This window comes from Ctenopharyngodon idella, chromosome 10 (assembly GCF_019924925.1).
Source record: "Ctenopharyngodon idella isolate HZGC_01 chromosome 10, HZGC01, whole genome shotgun sequence".
In the NCBI taxonomy this organism is placed as follows: Eukaryota; Metazoa; Chordata; class Actinopteri; order Cypriniformes; family Xenocyprididae; genus Ctenopharyngodon; species Ctenopharyngodon idella.
The window spans coordinates 7,067,788-7,085,547 of NC_067229.1; the positions used below are offsets into that span (position 1 = coordinate 7,067,788).

The 17,760-nt window shown below is 40.0% G+C and overlaps 2 long non-coding RNA genes across 6 annotated transcripts in view; one reads left to right on the forward strand and one right to left on the reverse strand.

Moving 5' to 3' along the window:
- Positions 1 to 1,821: 1,821 nt before the first annotated feature.
- On the reverse strand, positions 1,822 to 8,614 carry LOC127520933 (uncharacterized). The gene is made up of 2 exons (XR_007932234.1): positions 7,310 to 8,614; positions 1,822 to 2,480 (listed from the first exon to the last, which is right to left on the reverse strand). It is a non-coding gene; the product is annotated as an uncharacterized LOC127520933 (long non-coding RNA).
- A 3,098-nt stretch (positions 8,615 to 11,712) lies between these two features.
- LOC127521409 (uncharacterized) overlaps positions 11,713 to 17,760 on the forward strand; it is a 48,012-nt gene continuing 41,964 nt past the window's right edge. For 3 of the 5 annotated variants that reach the window (XR_007932346.1, XR_007932347.1, XR_007932350.1), the window contains exons 1-2: positions 11,713 to 11,927; positions 12,719 to 12,809. This is a non-coding gene — a long non-coding RNA (uncharacterized LOC127521409). Of the gene's footprint in view, positions 11,928 to 12,111; positions 12,242 to 12,718; positions 12,810 to 17,760 lie in introns of all 5 variants that reach the window. The other 2 variants (XR_007932348.1, XR_007932349.1) reach the window with 2 other exon arrangements.

Sequence of the window (17,760 nt, forward strand, 5' to 3'; positions counted from 1 at the left end):
TTGGTTAAACTTAAAAAAGTATGTTACCTGGCTGCCTTCAAATTTTTAAGTTCATTGAAATAAAAAATTTGAGTTAAAGGGTTAGTTCACCCAAAAATGGAAATTATGTCATTTATTACTCACCCTCATGTCGTTCTACACCCGTAAGACCTTCGTTCATCTTCGGAACACAAATTAAGATATTTTTGATGAAATCTAATGGCTCAGTGAGGCCTTCATTGCCAGCAAGTTAATTTACACTTTCAGTGCCCAGAATCAGTTTCAAATCAGAATCACTGATTCAAAACAAAAGATTCGAAGCAGTGTTTTGAAATTGCCCATCACTAGTCGTTATTTTGTTTTTTTGGTGCACAAAAAGTATTCTCGTCGTTTTATAATATTAAGGTAGAACCACTGTACTCACATGAACTGTTTTAAATATGTTTTTACCTTTCTGGGCACTGAAAGTGTAAATTAACTTGCTGGCAATAGAGGCCTCACTGAGCCATCAGATTTCATCAAAAATATCTTAATTGGAATGACATGAGGGTGAGTAATAAATGACATAATTTTCATTTTTGGGTGAACTAACCCTTTAATACAATGAAGGCTATTGTTTTAATCAACAGAAACACAAAATATTATGTTATCTGAACTACATTAATTATTGAAGTTGATTTGACAAAAGAAAAGAAAATATTTTTTACAGTGTAGTTTTGTTGCATTGATTTCAATGAAGACAACGTCATGGATTAGCGGTCTAGTTTGGCCACTCTGCTTTACTTGTTTGCAATGTTGAAAAACAGCTACATTTATTAATTTTAGTTTTGTTGCATTTTTCACTTGCATTGTGTCATTGATTATAAAGCAAGTATTCTGTCATTTTGCGTCACTCATTTCCCAGCAAACATTTGGACGTTTAATTGAAAAGACGTCCCTCTGACATGTCCCGTCATGGTTGAAAAATAGTTCCAAAATGAAATTTGAACGGACGTCTTTGACGTTATTTAATTAATTAATTAATTAATAATTATATATTGAACTACACGTAGCTAAAAGTCTAAGTAAAAATTATACATGCAACCACAGAGAATTGTAGACATGTACAAATGTATCTGAATGCATTTTTAAGAAATAAAGTCTTACATAAAGTGTTACATATTTTTACCGATTTATGCCGTCCTACCACGATTATTTTTGGCCAGGGACACGACGTTACCGTCGGACCAATGTTTGCTGGGTTGCAGTGTACACATTTTTGCTGATTATAATGGGAGAGTTCTAGTTTTGTTGCATTGCATGCTTGCATTGTAGGCTGATTTGTTGGCACTTTGCTCACATGCAACGTAGACAGATTCGCTGATTATAACAGAAACATTCTAATTTTGTCTGCTTCCTTTGCTTGCTTGCAGTGTCAAAAGACAGCTACATTTATTAATATTAGTTTGTAGCATTTCTCACTTGCAATGTAGGTTTCATTTCATTCATGTTTCTTCGCACACTTGCAGTGTAGACAGCTTCATTGATTGTACTGATTGTGCTCTAGTGTTGTTGCATCATTGTTGACTCTCTACTCCATCATGTAATTTACCACAGTTTTAACAATTTGTGCGGGATAATTTCATTCCTGTATAATTAGTATTTCATAATTCCGTAACATAAGATGCTTTAAAGAGCCTCACATTTCTTCTGGAGTGTTCATAGAAGGGTCAGCCAGCATGCAGATGTCTCGCAAATGTCTGACTGTCATTTATAGTTTTTGGAAACAGAACATCATCCTTTGTTTGAACACATGAAAAATGAGAGAAGTTGTATTTTTTGGAACGCCTTAACCAAGGTAAAGTCATTAATAAATAATTTTAATAATAATAATAATCAAAATTTTACAGCCAGTTTTAATATCTCTGCAAAAGTGTTTTAAATGCTCTTCCTTCTCTTGCAGACAATCTCTGATGCCGTTTGGAAGAATTTGACAGATAATACGGATTTTGTTCATACACGTCATCAAGTCGGTCTGTTTCGGTCCAACTTTTCTATTTTCTTTTTCAGCACGGACCTTCAGTCGGATTCTTGGCAGACTGTTAGCTGTCCCATAATCCTCTTTGATGCAAGAAGTAGAGGTCAGGCTAGGGTCGTGGTTGCTGCGAGAGCTCACATGCACGCAAACACATGCACCAGGAATTTTATTCTAGGCTGACTTCCTCTGATCGCTGCAGATTTTCCCAACAGCACAGTCTGTCGCTCTCTCTCTCACTCTCTCTCTCTAAACATCTGTGTGTGATCGGAGTCGTGCATAAATTATTCTCCGGCAGCAGCGCCATGTCTGCGTCTCTCTCCCGTGTTTTCTCTTGCGTCCTCTGACTCTTTCAGATAGCAAATGGTGCAGAGTCTCTGTTAGATTGCGATGTCTAAGCAGTGGCACCTACGCGATGGTGCTGCATTATGAAGAGAGTTTCACATCACTTTAGCACTGCAGCTCACACAAAAGGACATCCTGTTTCCTGGAACACACACACACACACACACATACACATTTAGTCCATTGTGATCTTTGAACACTCTCACTCTCTCAGTTAACCCTTTACAGCATCTCTCTCTGTATACAGACCAATAGAGCTCTTTTACTTTTTTTGCGTCTGCCTAGTGCAGTCTTTTTCATGTGGCTCTTTTTGTCCTGTTTGATATTTTGTTATGATTTTGATATATATATTTAAGGTAAGAATGATGGAAAAGTGAAAAAGAGATGGTTCAGGCAAATAAGAAACTTCAGGCAAAGGAGAAAAAAGAGAAAAAGTTAACGAGACAGGAAAAGGATAGATGGGAAAGGAACAAAGGTGATCAAGATGTGACAGAATGAGAAAGATGATACAGAGAGGGAGAAAGTCATGAGACAGAGTTAAAGGATTAGTTCACTTCAGAATCAAAATTTTCTGATAATTTACTCACCCCCATGTCATCCAAGATGTCCATGTCCTTCTTTCTTCAGTCGAAAAGAAATTAAAGTTTTTGATGAAAACATTCCAGTAGTTTTCTCCATATAATGGACTTCAACAGGGTTCAATGGGTTGAAGGTCCAAATTGCAGTTTCAGTGCAGCTTCAAAGGGCTCTACATGATCCCAGACGAGGAATAAGGGTCTTATCTAGCAAAACAATCAGTCATTTTCTAAAAAAAAAAAGAAAATTTATATACTTTTTAACCACAAATGCTCGTCTAGCTCTGCGATGCGCCGCGCATTACGTAATCAAGTTGGAAAGGTCACGCATGACATAGACGGAAGTAAAGCTGTAGGGCGAACAACTCGTACGACATTGTTGTTTTACCTTTTTTTCCAAAGGCCGTTTGACTTAGTCTTTGCACGTTCACTTTGTAAACACTTGCTCGGTACTTCCACCTATGACACATGTGACCTTTTCAACATGATAATGTAATGCGTGGCGCATCACAGAGCTAGTGCAAGATGAGCATTTGTGGTTAAATAGTATATAAGTTTTGATTTTTTTTTTAGAAAATGACCGATTGTTTTGCTAGATAAGACCCTTATTCCTCGGCTGGGATCATGTAGAGCTCTTTGAAGCTGTATTGAAACTGCAATTTGGACCTTCAACCCGTTGGTTGCCATTGAAGTCCACTATATGGAGAAAAATTCTGGAATGTTTTCCTCAAAAACCTTCATTTCTTTTTGACTAAAGAAAGAAAGACATGAACATCTTGGATGACACAGGGTAAGTAAATTATCAGGAAAATTTTAATTCTGAATTGAACTAATCCTTTAAGGCAAAGATGAGAAAGACATGAAGTAATGATGTAAGACAGTACTGAGAACGATGAAACGGAAGGAAAAAGATGAGAACGTATAGAAAGAGGAAGCAATGAGAAAGAAAGAAAAGAGACTGCAACAAGAGATATAGGAGAAAGATGTGACAAAAATGAAAAAGAGATGATACTGAGAAAGACAAAAAGGAAAGAGAAAGAGCGGGAAACTGGCGCAAGTGATGGAGAGGTGGCAGCCGTCAGGTGTGGAAGAAGTAGACACCTCTGCAGTATTTAGCAGAGACTGTGTGTGCACGTCTGTGACAGCTTTTTGCATGACTAATGTGCCAGTGAGAGCCTGAGTCTGCGTTTACTGCCGCCCAGAGCTGCCCAAGACCAACAGTGCCGCCCGACCAATGAATATTTAAAGCCTGTGTGTGTGTGTGTGTGTGTGGGGCTAGGATCATTTATTAATGCCGGCGGAGAGAGAGAGATGAATAGATTGGCTGTGTACACAGAGCCAGGGCCAGGACGAGGTGAATGGCAGAGCAGTGTGTGTGTGTGTCACCCTGCGCTGTCTTCTGTTTGGTCTGAGGGACTGAAGCCCTGCGTCTATTTATAGATCCATTATACATCCATTATTAATCTCTCCATCCAGCCCTGATGAAAAGAGAACCATCACCCGAGCAACCGGACCACAAACGCACATCCAAACACTCACAAAAGCGAAGGCTAATCGGAGCATGTGCAGGTCGCAATATGATCAAATGTGCGAATGTTATTTTTCTGTTTATTTCATTTGGTCAACATAAACATTAAGGAACATTTATTTTGAGAACAACTTAAAATATGCACGCTAAAAATCCTCTGCTGATACGTAATGTTTTGATCGCTACTGAATCTTCTCAGAGTTTTATATTTAACTTGGCAAACATGAGGGCGGAGCCTTCCCAGCTAACAGAAACTGAAGAAAGTTGTAGTTTGTGTTCTTATTTCTTTCTTTCAGTGCTTGTTCACAGCAGGTGTTTGAATGACTGAAAGAATGTTTCAGGAACATCATACTAACCTTTAAATAACATTCTACTAACATTAAGGAAACTGGACATTTTTATGTTCTTGGAATGTTGATCAACATTCTTAAAATGTTGAATTTTAAATCAAAATTAAGTTGAAAGAACATTATACCTATTAAAACGTTCCTCTAACGTCAAGAAAACAACATTTTTTATGTTCCCAGAACCAACACTGAATATTTAGAGAATGTTCTTATAACAAAATTCTGTTATCAATTTTATTTATTTTCATTATCTTGGTTTATGGCTCATCGTTTTAGTCAAATGTTTGTGTTAAAATTCTCCTGGATGAATTATTAAGTCCACACGCCACATTGTCAACCTGTTTTAATTATTGTTTTACAAAGTAAATGACTTTACATAGGATGTCAGAAGATGTTTTTTTTTTTTTCTCAGATAGTTTAAAATTAACCAATCAGTTGTGAGGGAGGATTTTAAAATAATTTTGTAGTGATTGTGATTGGTTTGATTGACCTTAAAACCACAGATTTTACTAACTGGACAATTACCAGCCCAGGTTAGCTTTCAGCATGAGAAGAAAGATCCTCAGCCAGTGAGGAAAAAATGAATAATGCTGTACTTCCTTCAAAAGTTGAAAAAGTAAGGAGAAACAGGCTTAGGCTACATGAGACAAAGTGGAAAATAACTTGGTGCTACCATTCTGGGAGAGAAAGTGTTGAAAAGTTACTTATTATTTAGGTTTTAATAACGTTATACATTTATTTTAAGATTCCTAAACACCGTTTACTGCTGCTGATGATCCGTGGAGTTTCTCTGAGGTTAAACGAGCCGTGTATGAAAATGATGTGTGTAACGGTTAGCTGTTCGACCACAAGCCTTTACAACAGGGTTTTCCCCTTTGTACAGGTGTGTGTGTTTGCGCCTACATAGAGGGACGGATTGACTCATATCGAGACTGTGAGAAGCTGGCAATGAGTAAGAGCGAGAAAACGTGAGTGAGAGTGAAAACACTCACGCACACGCGCGCGCGCACATACACAAACACAGAAAAAGAAGAGACAGATTTCGCTCTGATAATGTGTATGCGAAGAAGGAGAGATGTTTGTCGTTTACGTTGCCTAATGAATAATCACTATCTTTTCGAGTCCTCTCTCATTTTTCAAAACCTCGCGCTTTTCTGAGCGCAGCACGACGAGTGTGTATGTATGTATGTGTGTGTGTGTGTGTTCGCGTCTGACAGTCGTGTATGTGTGTGTGTGTGTGTGTGTGTGTGTACTTCCTGAGAGCCGAGCAGCATTAACTCTGCCTCCGGTTTCCAGCGGCGAGAGGAAGGGAAAATTAATTCCGCGCAGAGAAGAAAGCGTGCGCCCGAGAGAGAGGAGACCCAACAGAAGGGGTCTGAAATGGGTCAAGAGTGTTCGGCGCTCTCTCGTAAAACACATAAGCGCACGTTCACACTCACGCACGCAACATATTGGATTATGACGGTGAGAGACGGAGCCGAGGATTTCTCATTTTGAACCCCTGACGTCCCTGTAATACATTTCTGATAAATGATTGTGTTTCAAAGTAATGAATTAGCCTCATTAAGCGGATGACTGGATCTCAAGAAAGGCGAGGGAAAAACTCCGAAGGGGGAGGTGCGGGGGGAGAGATTTCATCAGCGAGCGAGCGGAGATAAGAAAGCGCGTGTGTGCGTACGAAAGCGGGAGGCGGGAGAGAGAGAACGGGCGTGTGTCTGCGCAGTAGGAGAACAGAGGAGTGACAAGCTTTGTGCGGAGAGATCGAGCGAGCGAGCGAGCGCAGGAGGGAAGCCGTAGAGGAGGGAAAGAGAGGGGAGGAGGGAACCAGCCTGGTGGGAGATTAAGAAGGGCTGTTTTAGCACAGCGCAGGGCGCAGCGTTCCCGCTGGCTTCTTATCTGGATCTTTGATGCCGCTCGTGAGACTGCGCTGCACAGAGATTCAGAGAGTCGTTTTTCCCTGTGCTTAACTTTTTCCCCTCTTCTGATTTTTCTTTCTTTTTTCTGTAATGGCAATATCTCTGCATTATTTAGGTTTGTGTAGCTCGATCACCTGTGCTGTCCGTTTCTCTGTGCTCGTCCCTGTGCAACGTAAAGAAAAAGCTGTCTTAAAACACAGGCTACTGTTCATGTTGTCTCTTTTGGGCTTTTCACACTGCACTTAACCCCGGGTTATTGTCATTCTAAACATCGCTTTTAACCCCAGCTAAAGGAGCGTTTCACACTTGTAATTTAGATGCGGGGTTAGCACTGCTTTTTACCCGGGTTATGAAACCCTGCTCCGGAGCAGGACTAGCACCAATTTTGCGGTGTTAACCCCACATTGGTAAACTTGTACAGTGTGAAACGATGCAGGTGTTAGAATGTTACAGTTAGATGCTTAGCAACCGACAACCAATCGCGTGCCTTATAGTCACGAAAAAACACTGCGCAAATCAGTCGTTTCTGTGTATGATAGGAAAAATGTCAAACGGCGATGGAAAACGCAACAGTTGGAGTGAAGAAGAGACCGTTTCATTCTTACCTTTATAGCTCAGAAAAACTTGATGTTACAGTCAGCATGACTCGGCGTAATATGAGGATATGCGATGCTAGAGCCCTTATGTAAACAGGTCACGTGCTGCGTTTGTGCAGTCAGGAACACTGACACCGCGAATATTCAAACAAGAACTTTAACCCGTGGTTTAGGAATGTACAGTGTGAAACGGCAGCTTATGAATACCCAGGATTAACTGTTAAACCTGGCTATGTGAAACGTGAATAAAGATAACCCAGGAATCCGTTTACTTGTGGTTTAGAATGACCCAGGGTTAACTATTTCAAGTGAGAAAAGCCCTTCTGTTGTGTCTGTTTCTCTGTCATGACTATTTTTGTGCATTCTATTTCTCTTTTTTGTGTATTCTATTTTGTCCTGTCGGTTTCAGTTCTGTCATGTCTTTATTCTAGTTTTTTGTTGTTGTTGTTGTGTCTGTGTTTCACTTCTGTCTGTCGTGTCTGTATTCTATTTTTATCATGTCTGTTTTTAGTTCTACCTGTTGTGTCTGTATCCTATTTTTTTTCATCACGTCTGTGTTTCAGTTCTCTGTGTTGTGTCTGTTTCTCTGTCATGTCTTTGTTCTGTTTGTGTGTGTGTGTCTGTATTTTAGTTCTCTCTGTCGTTTCAGTTCTGGCTGGGTAACACTTCAGTTTGATGGTCCACTTATACATTATAACAAGTAACTTTGCAACTACATGTCAAGAGTATTAGTAGACTGTCTGCTTGATATCTGCTAACACTTTTTTTGATGGTCCCCCAACAGACATTCTATTGACTATAAGTACATTTTCAACTACATGTCAACTTATTCTAATAACCCTGTCTACTAACAGTCTAACAAGTTGGTAGAATTTCTAAAGTGGACCATTGAAATAAAGTGTAACCCTGTCTGTTGTGTCTGTATAGTTTTTTTGTTGTTGTTGTGTCCGTGTTTCAGTTCTGTCTGTTGCGTCTGTATTCTAGTTTTTTTGTCATGTCTGTGTTTGATTTCTTTGTTGTCTTTATTCTGTTTTTTTTGTGTCTGTATTTTAGTTCTCTCTGTCTTGTCTGTGCTTCAGATCTGTCTGTTGTGTCTGTATTCTAGCTTTTGATGTGTCTGTGCTTCAGTTCTGCGTCATCTGTAGTTTTCTGTGTCTCATCTGTGCTTCAGTTCTGTGTCATGTCTCTATTTAACTTCTCTTTGATGTGTCTTTATTCTAGTAGTCCATGTCTCATCTGTGTTTCAGTGTTGTGTTAAATCAGTTCTAACACACAGGACAGACAACTATAATACAGACACTACACAGATACCTAAACAAAAGGAATGCCAGAAAACTAGAATACAGATGTTTCAGAATATTGAAACAATGAAACGGACGAGACCAGACAACTAGAATCTACATTATCTGTATTCCATTTTTCTGTTTCAGTTCTTTGTTCTATCTGTATTCCATTTGCTTGCTGTGTCCATTTTAGGTTTTCTTCTACTGTATGTCTCTTTTTCAGTTGTCTGTGTTGTCTGTGTTTCAGTTGTCTGTGAAATATATGCATATATCACATATATTGCTGGTTCTCTCTGTTGTGTCTGTCTTTCGCATGTGGCGGTAAAAAGCTGTAAGCCTGTAAGCGTTCACCTCAACACAGCACATATGGAAACAATGGAGCCAACAGCTGTCACAGGGTGTGTTTGAACGGCCTGGGAGATGGAGGAGCTTAGGGGAAGGGTGTGTGTGTGTGTGTGTGTTTGCCGCGTGCACAAACAAGTGGCCAAAATCAAACCCCGCGATCTGTTGAGCATTGACATTGTGTGAGTGCGAGTGAGTCTTTGGGGAGAGAGCCCCCTGTTTAGTGAGAACAATGAATTGAATCGGAGGATAAGACAAAGCGGGGCAGGAGGCAAAATGTAGGCAATAAATTTCAATTGCGTGCTTTTCTTCCGCTCCGGGCAGTTAGAGAGAGAGAGAGAGAGGTAGGGAGACGGATGAGAGAATAGGGAAAGCAATCTCTGCCCATCAACCATAAATCACTAACTAGCAAAAAAAAATGGATATAACAACATTTTTCACCGAGCGCAAAGCGGAGATTAGGAACGCTAAGTCCTGGAAAGCATAACATCTTCAAACCTTTTCCTCCGAAAAACACGACCACACACCCCGCCGTTTCCATTTTGACATCACATGCTGCATCTTTAATAAATTTCAGTGTTTTAAAGACATGCTTTGGATTGACACTTGATGCCCAAACTAAAATCTGCATCCTAAAGCAATTCGCTAACCATCCCGCAAATCTCTGCTCTGCTTGAGAGGCACGATACGTCTTTTATATGAGTTCACACACACATACACACACACACACACACGCAGCCTTCCAGTGCTGATTAGAAAATGCATTATTCATTATAAATCTGCACACGAGTCACACAGACGTGGAAGAATAGAAAGAGATTGAAAGAGAGGGAGCGGTAGGTAGAGGGTGGATGTACCATTTTATCAATTTTTCCTCTCGAGAGGATGGAAAAAGTGTGTAAATGTGACAGGGTGTGTGTGTGTGTGTGCACGTGTGGGCGTGGCCGCCCTTTGGGACGCGTTGACCCTCTAATTGACCCTGTCCTCATAGTCACCGGCCGACATGCACGGATCCAGCGGGGCTAAACGCTCGCAACACTCCTGCCTGCCAGTCAAATCCACGGGGGGGCTGACACTCTCCAGAGCGCGCACACACACACACACACACACATTAATATTCAGCGTGTGTGCGCGTGTGTACAGACCCCGTCCCTGGTGGCCGCCTGCTACGCCGTTCCACAGTGCAGCGGTCCGTCGAGATTTAGAGACCCGAGACTGCTATTACTCACCAGCTGACAGCACACACAAATGTGCGCTCACACACACACACACACACACACAGAGACAGCAGAGCAGCTTGGAACGCCCTCAACAACAGCGGCACGACACTAATACAGCGGTACAGCGAGGCAGCAAATACTGGCTGAGATACCAACATGGAGAATAACAATCTGAACTCTCACAGAAACCTTGGTGTCTTTGATTTCAACTGAAGTCTGAGCGGTTAAACATTTTTGACCTTGTGCAAACAGAGTTTGTTTTGATTTGTTTTGATTTGTGAAATTCTCATGTTAGCCTCAAGAATTTGCAAAAAAACTGTTGTTTCCTTATAAAGAAATGCTTGAATTTTTTATGCAAATGACATAAACACAAAAGTTTCCTTATGACGAAATGCTCCAATTTTTTATGCAAATTACATAAACACAAAGACTTTGGAATAATAGTCCAAAATCAAAATTTTGTTCTTGTGGAAAAGTACTACATTTAATGTAGTTTATTTTGATTTGTGAAGAGGATAAACATTTAAAGATAAGCTTTTATATATAAAAATTCTTATTTTGCCTCAAAAACATGAAAAAAATGACAGAAACTGCCCGTTTTATGAGTGCTTTTTAATTTTTATGCATTTGGCAGACGCTTTTATGCAAACGCATTTACATTTTATCAGTTCTTGCTTTCCCTGGGAATCGAACCCATGACCTTAGTATTGCTAGCGCCACACTGTAATGTAATGTTTGAGCTAGAGGAAACATGCTGTGATTATGTACATTTTTATGCAAATATTCATTTTTCACAAATAAAATGCAGTTTATTTCCTTTGTGAACCAATATTTGTTATTTATGCAGGGGCAGTTGTGGCCTAATGGTTAGAGAGTAACCTGAAGGTCACAGGTTCGAGTCTCAATATCGGCAGGAAATGTAGGTGAATGAACAGCGCTCTCTTCCGCTCTCAATACCCACAACTAAGGCACCGAACCCCCAATCGCTCCCCCCCCCCAAAATGGCTGCCCACTGCTCCGGGTGTGTTTTCACGATGTGTGCGTGTGTGTGTATTCAATACTCATTGCTGTGTGTGTGCACTTGGATGGGGGAAATGCAGAGCACAAATTCCGAGTATGGGACATCATACTTGACTACGCATCACGTCACAAGAGCTATATTTGCCAGTTTAAATGCTTTTTGTGTGTGTGTGTGTGTGTGTGTGAATTACCAAAAAACATATGTGTTTAGAACATGGAGTACTTTAATACTGCAGTGTGGTGATACAATGAATATTGGGCTAAAATTAAGAGTAAAATCAACAATCCATTTATTCATGAAACTCGCTGCCTCAAAAATGTATGAAAAACCTCTGTTTGTTCATCTACAAATGACAGAATAAGAAAACCAGACTTTTTATGCCGATTACATACACGTGCACAAGAGTCGAGACCGTGGTAAACTCAGACGTTCCGTGAAAGCCCCCAGACAGGAATTTTCCGATAAACAGCCACACGCTCACAAGCATACGGCCGCGCTATGGGGGAAATAATGACATCATGGTCACGGCAGGTCTGCTGGCAGAGCGTAGGCGACTGTGGGCCGGGGAGAGGAAACGCCACTATGTGTGTGTGTGCGTGTGTGTTTCCTGAAAAGGCTGGGAAACACTAGCGTCGGCTGGGGGAAAAAACCTTTGAGGCTGTTCATCAAGCTGTTCATGGAATCCGTGTGTTTCACCAGCGGAGACTTCCAGCAGAGAGAAAGGAAAGGAAGGATTGATGAGGTCCGAAAGACGATAGTAGGTGAGAGGAATGAAAAAATGACAGCGCAATACCGAACAGGCTTAAACTGGAGGAGGAAAAAAATCAACAAAAGTGTGAAAAGTGTGACTTTTCCAGGGGAATATTTCAGGAATATTTAAGCTAAAGATGTGTCTTAGGCTACATGATGTGTTTTCTTTTTAAAAATGCATAACTTTTGCTACAGTTTTGCTGGCGTCCACACTACTCCGAAATTTTCGACCCTCGAAAACTGAGTGTCTCCAAAATGGAGACTTTTGAAAATGAAGGCGTGGCTGCCCACATTTGCTCCCTGATTGGGTCTTCTGGATCAATGCGTATCCTTCCCTGATTCGTCAAGCCTCTATCATATGACCATTCCGCCACTGGATGACGACAATAACACACCAGCCTCGACGACTGTGTAAACAATAACATGGAGACGGAACTGCAAGCTTTGTTGTTCTTTTTAGCAGCCATTGTACAGTTAAAATCTGCATTTTATAATACTGCAGATGCCTATGTGCAAGAGGCGATCTATTATTAGAGAAATCGGCAACATTTGTGCTCAGTGTGCATGAATGGTCATGTGACGTGTTTTCGGTTGTGTAGAGATCTTTTCTGAAAAGCAGTGGAAACGTCAATATGGACGAGGATCGTTTTCATTTTAAAACGCTGTGTTAAAATGAAAACGCACTAGTGTGAACATAGCCTTAGTGTCATGTGGTAAAGAACGTCATTACATGTATTACATTTATTAGTGGAGTTGAGAAACACAAAGTGACAGTTTTGACCTTGACTTTTGTCTCTTTCAGGTCTCAGGAACTGAACTAGCATGAAGACAAATCTGGTGAACCTCTCTCAGAACCGGCTTCATTTCAACTGACTTGAAAGTCGAACAGTGATGTAACTGACTGTAATCTGCCTTCAAATGTTGCGTTTTGAGTGGTTGTTGAAAATGTCTTTTTCTTGATTTCTCCCTGCCGTCACCCCTTTTAACATAGAGATGAAAAAAGCTCCTTTCCGTTGTCTATTTTCCCAGAATCCACCTGAAAGCAGAAAGCACTTATTAGTTCATTCTGTATCAAAAGACATATGCTTACTAGCCAATTTTACACTGCAGTGAGAGAAATCAAGGATGAGATGTCAACATTTGAGTCATCTTTGGCCGGCAGACATTGACATTTTAGACAATCGATTAATACAACCAGACTTTAAGGAGTGTTTGGTCAGGTCTTACAGCTCTCTGAACCAGAAACGACCTTCCTGTTCCCACATAAACAAATGGAAAGACCCGTCCTCCTGAGATCAAACTTGAACACAGTCTTTATTTATACAACAACAGATAGTTATGGCTCTAAAATTTGATTGGATGAGGCATGTTAAAAGTATCTTTATAGATAAACATACAACGTTGACTGCATTTCCTTTAAATTCTATATTAATACCTGCAAAGTTCATTAATATTAATAACAATATTGCTTATTATTAGGGCCCGAGCACCGATGGTGTGAGGACCCTATTGTAAGTGCTCAGTCAATTCTTCTTCCTTCTCCGAAGAATCACGTTTTTGAGGGCCTAAACATGCTCGAAAACTCATGAAACTTTGAACACATGCCAGAAGTGGTAAAAATTTACGTCTGATATGGGTTTCAGAATTAGGTGTGCCAAAATGGCTCAATAGCGCCACTTACAAAATTTCAATAAAGTGCCTTCGCGCTACGTTTCATGCACAAGTATGAAATTTGGTAGACAGATGTAACAGCCCAATACTTACAAAAAAGTCCCTCGAAGTGAGATATTTTGAGTTTTCTGTGCAAAATTTTTGCAGTTTTTGCCATTTCCAGACGTTGTACTTTAACAAACTCCTCCTAGAGCTTAACCTAGATCAACATTATATTTGGTCAGTCTAATCTAAAGGTCTTTGCGACATTAAATTGCAAAGATCTAGAGTTTTCACTGTTGGGTGTGTCCGTGGCAGCCTGACAAAGTTCGATGTTTCACCATAAAACAGGAAGTTGTTGCAACTCGGGTATACAATATCCGATCTGCTCCAAACTTTACATGTTTGATAACAGTCCTGGCCTGAAGACATCTACATGGCAATATTCAGTTACAGTCAAAGCACCACCTGTTGACAGCAGGAAGTGTGGCACTTTGAAATGACTTTGCCATAATTCTCCTGTATTTACTCGCTTACATGCATGTCGGCCACTTTTCAGTGTTTCCCTAAGGCCAACAGGTGGTGGTGAGCCCGGGTGCGAGGGCCCTTTCATCGCTTCTTGCAGCTTTAATTATTATTATTTTTATATTATATAATTATTTAAAAAAACTAAATGATAATAATAATAATACATTTTATCATTTATTGTTCTGTAATCCTATTGCTATTTGCTATTATTTATAAAATATTAAGACATTAAAAGCTGTGTGTGATTTTGTAATAACCTTAAACAATGGTAAAATGGCTTATTTAATAGAAAAAACATTTGCTTTATACACGATAGGAAACTTTTTGATCGTTGTCTTTGAAGCAAGCACATGGTTTCAACTCCTAAGACATCCATATGCACAAAGGGTTTTCTTTCAGGGTACAGCAGGTCTGGGCTTTCACCCTTTAGTTTTCCCAAACGATTCCAAAGTTTGACAGAGGAACTGTCAAAACAAAGTACGTTGTCCGTTGAAACCCATTAAGCTAAAGCATAGCAGAAAGACTCGCCCGAGACCTTTTCAAAAAAAAAAAGTGTGTTTTAGCTTAAGCAGAGCTGCTGAGACTTCGGAATTTGTTTGCCCAAGTACCTTTGTTTACTCCAAGTTTTCTCTGGCAGAACATGCATGCAGCGGCACGAAAACGTGTTTATGTCTGTGTGTTTTCCTACTCGTGTTTACCAGCCAGACCAAAAGTACCTCACAAAACCACACATTCATCAGACTTCCGAAAGAATATTTTTTCTAATATCTTTCTTTTTTCTATTGACCACATTTATGCCATGCTGCTGATTACCACAGAGATTAGTGTACTTGTTCTAAACTAATAGAAATGATGATCAAGATGAAGAGTTGCTAAATGGAATTGGTAAAATAATGATTATTACCAAACAGGTTTACCATGAGAAAGCATTTTAATTTATGTAACTTATTTATTAGATATATTATATCAGAATATTATTATAATATATTATATTAATTACTTAATGTAATTGTTTATTAATTTAATTATATATAATATAATTATTACAATATAATGATATATTATTTTACAAATTATAAATGTATTATTATTATTATTCATTATGAATGAATTTATGTATGTGTGTGTGTGTTTATTAAAAAGCGCCTCTCGTTATGCAAATATTAAGAGTTTTATGTACGTTACAGTGCGCGCATATATGTGTGTCTGTGTCTGTAAGGGAAGCGCGAGCGTTGATCAGCTGGGAACAAGCGTTTGTGTGTGTATTTGCGTGTCGGGCTCCCCGTGGCGCTGCCTGCCAGGCGCTGTCACCAGCCCGTGATTGACAGCTCTGATAAGCGGTGAGGCAGGCTGCAAATTCTGCCAGCGCACGTCACGCTCAACGTGCGTGTGTGTATGTGAGGCAGCCTGCGAACACTGCCAATGTACGTCACACTTACCCTGTCGGCCTCGTATCAGTCAGAGAGAGAGAGAGAGAGAGAGAGAGAGAGAGGGAGGCAGTTAGCGGAATGAAAGACTGCCGCAAGCCGGAGAGGGAAGTAGAGTGCGGAAGAGGGGAGAGAGGGAGGGAGACAGGCTGTCAGGCGAGAGCAACGGAGAGGAAAAAAAGGACCGTAGAAACAGACACACAAGAGACACGGACGGAGGAAACTCGTGGACAGGTGGAATGGTTTCACAAGGAGGAGGATGGTGAGACGAAGAGAGAGAGAGAGAGTTTATGTGCAGTTCACCTGCAGAAGGAGAGGAACATATATTCCCTCGAGTCACAGCAACATCGGCCCACTTCGTGTGTGTGTGTGTAAACAGCACAAACACACAAAAATAGACACCCACTTTTTAGAAAATTTCATGTTGTTTTTCCACTTATTGTTATGAATTTCAAGTAAAAACAAATGGGAAACACATGTAAGGCCCGTTCACAGCTCACACCAAAAACGATAACTATATTAGCGTCCATACCAATATCATTCTGTTTATTACGCTCCAGTCTATACGTTTTTAAAGTCACCATGAAATCAAAATTGACAATTCATATTTTTTGGAATATTTATTAGGCCTCTAAATGATTCATCTACGGAGTCCCACACATGACATGCAAGAAAAAAAATTAAATCGTGCGCACGACTTACTAATTCGTTCCCTTGATTTACTAAATCGCAGTAATAAAACAGTAAATCGTGCGCACGATTTGTAAATCGAGGGAACGAAATGGTAAATCGCGTGCACGATTTAGCCTACTATCTTTTTCCTGCATGTCATGTCCGGGGCTCCGTATTTATCTGTGCACATCGTTTAAAAAAAATAAATAAAGTGCCTTATATAATCTTAAATCAAAATAACTTCCCCTCCATCTTCTTGCAAGAACGTCACTTCTCTTTTCTGGTGACGTGTTTTTCGGCACGAGGATGGGACAACCTGTCACTCGCATGCACGGTAATGGCAGACCACAACAATCCAATCAATTCCCAATGAACATAATCTAAACCCGTCCTGCATTTTTTCTTGTCTGAGAAGCCGTTAGGGGCCGTTCACACAGAACGTGTTTTTCTATTCCGATGCGCTACTTTTTCATTGTAAAATTTTGTAAAATATTATATGTAAACACACGTTAGACGGACCTGTATGACCGTTGCGCTCACGTCTAGTGCATGACATGGCATTCTAAAAACACGGCGCTCAAGATCAGTTCGCGGCGCAAATATCAGTTCAACTTTTAAAAAACTCGTCTCGAGACCTTGCGTTTTTTCCCCATTCCGCTGCCCGAGTCTCGTATTCTTCAAAGCAAAAACGCATTCTGTGTGAACGAGCCCTTATACATGACAATAGAGAAAAACAGACTATCGCACTTTAAATACCCAAGCTCGTTAAAGGATTAGTTCGCTTTCCAATTAAAATTTCATGATAATTTACTCACCCCCATGTCATCCAAGATGTTTATGTATTTCTTTCTTCAGTCGTAAAGAAATGAAGGTTTTTGAGGAAAACATTCGAGGATTTTTCTCCATATAGTGGACTTCAATGGCCTCCAAATGGCTGAAGGTCAAAATTACAGTTTCAGTGCAGCTTCAAAGGGCTTTAAACGATACCAGACGAGGAATAAGGGTCTTATCTAGCCAAACGATCTGTCATTTTCTAAAAATTTTTTAAATGTATATGCTTTATATAAACAAATGATCGCCTTCAAGTGGTTCCGCCAAAACCGCACTTCCATATTCTTCAGAAAGCTTACGCTGTATGTCCTACACCTTCCCTATTCAACTTACAGAACGAACGTGGCGCCAGTTCCGTTTTTTCCATAAGTAGAATAGGGAAGGTTGTAGGACATACAGCGTAAGCTTTTTGAAGAATACGAAAGTGCGGTTTTGGCGGAACCACTTGAAGGCGATCATTTGTTTATATAAAGCATATACATTTAAAAAAAATTCAGAAAATGACCAATCATTTCGCTAGATAAGACCCTTATTCCTCGTCTGGTATCGTTTAAAGCCCTTTGAAGCTGCACTGAAACTGTAATTTTTACCTTCAACCGTTTGGAGACCATTGAAGTCCACTATAAGGAGAATAATCCTGGAATGTTTTCCTTTTCTTTTCGACTGAAGAAAGAATGACATGGACATCATAGATGACATGGGAGTGAGTAAATTATCAGGAAATTTTGATTTAAAA